Source organism: Opisthorchis viverrini, assembly GCF_000715545.1.
Source record: "Opisthorchis viverrini unplaced genomic scaffold opera_v5_81, whole genome shotgun sequence".
NCBI classification, from domain to species: Eukaryota; Metazoa; Platyhelminthes; class Trematoda; order Opisthorchiida; family Opisthorchiidae; genus Opisthorchis; species Opisthorchis viverrini.
Window position 1 is genome coordinate 431,487 of NW_008751736.1, and position 5,763 is coordinate 437,249.

Here is a 5,763-nt window from a genome sequence, read left to right on the forward strand (position 1 = left end):
GATCCGTTCCGTTACTCACTCGTTGTATCCATACATTCGGTTAGCTGTCTACTCCATGTTAAGTGCGCATTGCAATAGATCTATTTGTAAGATTCCCAACATGATCCGTTATTCACTCGTTGTATCCATACATTCGGTTAGCTGTCTACTCCATGTTAAGTGCGCATTGCAATAGATCTATTTGTCCTATAAGATTCCCAGCCATCCGAGTTCTATAACACGGAAATTTCTTTACTCACCATCCTGCCGAATAACTAAGCTGCTGACAGTAATCTTCAACCCCATTGTATGAGTCTGTTTTCATAACGCACACCATCTTGAGCAAGGCGTTTTCTCGAAACCGCGAAAAGATTTCGGAAAATTGTGCACTTGGGTGAACGTCATAGGCTGTTTATACTGATTTTTTACATTCAAGGAGCGTACCTTGCTTCAAGATCTAATCAATGAAGCCTCTGGCCTTCGCTTCTTCGAAAGTAGTAGAAATAAAAGGGAGGTCCACTTTTTGAAAAAGCCAGGACTGATGAATCACTAAACATTGATTATTAGAAGGCAAAGCACTCCAGTCTACATCCGCGTCTTGTGTCGCAAATGCCCTCCGAAAACTTGATCTGCAAAGCGTTTCAGGATAGAGATCTTCATTGTGCTTCAATCTGGGACGTATGACGACTCAGGCAACAATCGCTAAATCTCTGTCGAGCACCTAAGGACTGTTGAATTAATACAACAAAGAACCATATAATTCGCACCCTCCACCGGCGATCGTTATATTATCGCTAAGCTCTCTTGGTGTACAAAAAAGTTGAGCACAGGCCGATTTACTTGGCTGATTTTTAAATCTCTAAGGCAAAATAATATAAGAAGAATTAAAAATAAGAACGTCTTGGATTCACATATCCACGAATTGACACAACGGATCGATGCCATTGCCCAAGTTTGCTGAATCGGTTTCGCTCTTGCCGTTCGCTAGAGGGGGCAGCCAAATTCGGTATGGTTCCCTAAGCCCGTACAAGTTCTATCGCAGACAGACCACACTAAAGGGAATGGACGTATGGGAAGCGTCTCCGAGAACATTTACCCCAGTCACAATGGTGGGGTTTAACGAAATGAATTTGGGGCAATTTAAAACCACTGACATCCCCCAGATGCACAAAAGACTCAATGCACATTCGTATTAAATATTCGCGTGTGCCGCACCCTCTCGAACGACTGAAAAACTAGTTTGAGTGAATGAATGCCCGGGGAGAGGTACCAGTGCCTTCTACACCAAAACTTGAAAATGGCCGGAGCTGACAAAACTCCGCATATTTGTGTTGCAAAGTGAGAGTATATCCAACTTACTCGCATGTTACAACGGATTATCCGCAGAGAAACATTTCTATCCCATGGTTCTCGCTAACATGGAACCGCTCTCGACTTGTGGAACACACACCATTGTTGTAAGGCCATGCAACACAGTGCAAGACGTCGTGCTAACCAACAACTATGTGACCATAAAGCACGTTTTAGTGAACACTTTCGATAAAACTAATATCATGCAAGCAGAGACCAATCAAAAGTAAATTGATTGATCATCCACGTTAGAGGAACCTTCAAGAGGTGACATTATTCGGTTAATAATCCATACATTATTCAAATTCATCACGCTAATCGTTTGCGTGCGGCTGAAAAAGGAGACTTTTGGAAGCGAATGTGCATGAACGACAGAGGTAATAGAGCAAAAACGTGTTCACAACGCACCCTAAATTTCCTGTAAATTCATCTAACGTCCAACGCTACCATCTTCCGCAAAATTCACGTCATGGTCACAACATATTGGTTATTTCTGACAATGGATTTCAATGCAAAAAACTGTTTGACACAACTATTCAGGTTGCTGAAGTTGTGTAATGAAGGTGCTGTGGATATCCTGGATCCACAAGAAAACACGCGGCCTGGGCAATTGCAAAGGAACGTCAGTTTGGGGCTCGAAAGAGGACAGTAAACCACACGCCAGAGGATATACCTCACTTTGAGGGTTTTTTGTTCCAGCTCATTGCTGAAACACGCGATACTCCTGGGAAATTATGTGTTCAGGTTACTGGAAAATACACCACCTATCTTGACCCCCAAACTTGGCTTCCACTGAATCGGTGCCACGACCTTGACCACCGCGCGCTATCAGCATTAAGCGCGTTGTACGATTGTATTAGCATGTTCGTCATCTGCTCCCTCCGTTTGTGACAGTTTTCTCCCTCCATTTACCATATAGAAGTTGAAATTAAGTCCCGGAGTATGCAATGTTTGCAGTACATTTCGGAGAGGGGGGACCTGCGTGGCAATTAGTGAACGAAAGTCTACGAATAATCCGTTTGGTACCACTTACTTGTGGTACGGAACTTCGCCAAGTCCTCGAGGGTATCTAGGCGCTGGTGGGATCGTTATTTGGTACTTAACCTGGAAGACGCCATAATCCCGCAGTAGCCTTATTAATTTCGGGAAATGCGTGAATTCGATCATCTAAAATGCATTTAACCTGATCCGAACCGCCAGAAATGTCTTCATTTACCCTGATTACATGTTACGGAAAATTGCAGGAGCATGCATGGCAACTTTTTCGAGCCCCATGTAGAGGATGTTTTTTTTGGATTTTCGAATTTCTCAGTCATATTTACCGTCTATACAAATTTTTCTCCTCTGTGACCTAGACGACATAACACATCTTTCTTGTAGAGAATTTAAGACTTAGCACAGGTTTTCAGTTACCGCAACAGACGATAAAGTAGCTGTAGCAGCGAATAACTCACACGAGCAGACAATAGGAATAAAACGTCATTATTTCGCCATTGAAGAAAGAAGACATTAGGACATTGAGAACAGAACCCCTAAAGAAAATAGACTCCAAGTGGAAATACACTGCACTTGCGTAATGGCACAAACCATTCAACCCAATTTCGGATGCTAAGTTATTCCCATCTGACTTTGTGCTTACTGGCGTTTTCCAAAAAGATAACAAGTCAGTGTGGTATTAGGATTTTGGTTTATTCCTCTGGATAGGGATCTTCCAAAAAGGATCGAAGCACTTTGACCCTTATATTTTCCCGGATTGAAAGACGAGGGTGAAGTGAGGATCCACACCCATATTACCAGAGTGGCATTGCCCCTCGTGAGAGCTGAGGTTAGCTTGGGGAAAACATATTTGTCAATCTACTGTACCTCGCCGCGTGGATGCGAAACTTTCTCAGTGCGGTGCGGAGAAGTCCGGAAGCCAAAGGCGTCCGTTCATTGATTCCGGAGGCGTATGCGGGAAAAATAGCGGGCCTACGATGCTCCAAACGGGGGCATTCCGATGCTGCTGCTATGGCACTTCTGAACCAACCGCATATGGGTGTTTTCAATGGCTTGATCGCGTTCTCCGCAAAGCAGTTGGTAAGTTGGTAAGTAAGGTAAAAAGCACATAGTTTGGATGCGGAGCGTGAAAAATGTAACTTAACTACACTGGCGCATTTCGTCGACGACTTTGAGGTATCAGAAATCTAACATTAGTGGATGTGATTACTCAGCGACATGACTCTGGCATGCAACCTGTGGCCATGTATTTTTTCTTTTATTCCAACTCCCCCTCTATTCCCGCACACTACTATAGACCGCAGTAACATTAGTGGATGTGATTACTCAGCGACTTGACTCTGGCATGTAACCTGTGGCTATGTATTTTTTCTTTTATTCCAACTTCCTCTCTATTCCCGCGCTACCCGCTACTATAGACTGCACAGATCAGGACCAATGTACATGAGCATGTGGTTCGCGGTTGCCAAATTGATTTGAGTTGGCGGGCAATATCATTACAGTAAGTCCCTACAGGAAGTGACTGTGCTGTAACGGAAGCCAACGAAAGCGGTAAAGTTTGGAGTTGGACGTCTTGATGTAAATATTCTCACGGTAAACTGTCACCGTTCTTGCTGCCGGTCATCAAACGTCGGCAGATGCAATCTACGATATTCCTACAGCGGGCTCAGCCTCCTGTAAAATCAGTTCGAATCAAACCGAATCGTTCAACTGTCGCACCCTTTTGGTGCCCAGCTGCTATGCTACCCGAAGGAAGTATGAGGGCTGGGATACTGCCAGGTCGCCCAAGTCTGGACAGGGTAAGTCGAGATGCAGAGGTCAGATTCGAACCATGAACCTTTCGGTCGGCAAATTCGGCCTCTAACCACTGGTCCATCTCGCCCCCCACAGTGAAGTTAAGTGGCACTATACCGCTGTTCAGGAGGCATTACCACTGCGCGAGGATAGACCTTGAGAGAGATTGGCAAAATGACTGTATCCTCGTGATGGTTGACTGCTCTGCCAATTGCTGTGAGGCAATTCCGCCGCGAACATATGACACACATGCGGATTCATCATCAATCGAGGTGACATTATCAAAGTATTTTGGGGAACACAGAGCAGCGCAACCACGGGTCAGTTGTACTGTGAGCGATGTACTTCTCACAACACTACTCATAAGGCTACAGAAGGAATCCCATATGTGTAGGCAGATGTGATCACTCGCGAACAACGGGTCCTCATTGCCTGGTTAGAGACACTACAAGATATGGCTCCCAGCCGACGTCGGTGGCGTTTTTGTTGTCAGTTTCTATCCAAATTGCCGACAGAGACAAAGACATGTTTCGTGATTTGGGGATAGGACAAATGCTTCCAATGAAGGTTGACCATCCTCAAGTCTGCTCGACCAGGTTTTCACGTTCGGCCGTGATTACAATTTTAAGACTTTTGCCGGTATATGCTAAAATTTTCGCCCAACTTCTTCCAATCAGTTTTCCTCTTTCCCATCCAAACTCTACACCTATTTATCCTCCCTTACTGATTGCGTTTGCTTCCTCGGAAGTCGTTATGAGGATATATCTAGTGAATGTCAGACTTGAACTCCTCCAAGCCACTCAACACCGACGGTGCTGTCTTAATTTTCATCAAAACTAGACTCCGCCATCTTGAGAAGTTCAGTCGTACTATTTATTTCGGTACGTGGTTCATCTCAGCTTTTTACCCGAGACTTGCTTGTATGCGCAACAGTTCGAACAGTGGCAACATGTGACGGGAGATAGCTTTGGTTACAATGTGGCGATAGATGCAGCAAGCATGAAGACGAAAATGGTGGTTTTCAGTCAAGAGTAAGATGTGACGGTACCCTTAATTGTGTGAAATCGCCTTGTTGGCTAGCACATTCGAGTATTGATTCGGCTAGTCTATCTTTACCCAGCCACTCAGACGACATGTACCGGCGCTACCCAATCCCACTATCACCTTCATGGATTGCCTTCATATCTCAGAGCCCGGCACGGCAATCGCTTACCTTCCATATAAAACATGACACAGCCAACGTATTCAGTGCAGCTAGTTTGTTAACAACCATCCATCGTCTTTCGTCACTGTCAGTCCGACCTTCCGATGATATTGTCGGACATAAACGGTCTCTTGTTTTCAACGCAATGTGGACAGGCTTTATTACCACAAAGCCATACTGGGCACACTACCGCGCTTCTGGTCTGGTGTTCACCAACAGGGTGATGTCATATCGACCCACCAGGTGCGTAATGTGAAGGATAGTAGGGCGAGCTTTAATCATGGAATTCACTTCATCAGGTAGATAATGGTCGCGTGTGTGAGCATTACACATCTTGTGGTACTAATGGCGAGATGACTCAGTGGTTAGAGCGCTAATTTACTTACCGGAAGGCTCTTGGTTCGAACCCGACCTCTGCTTCTCGGCTTCCTCTATCTAGA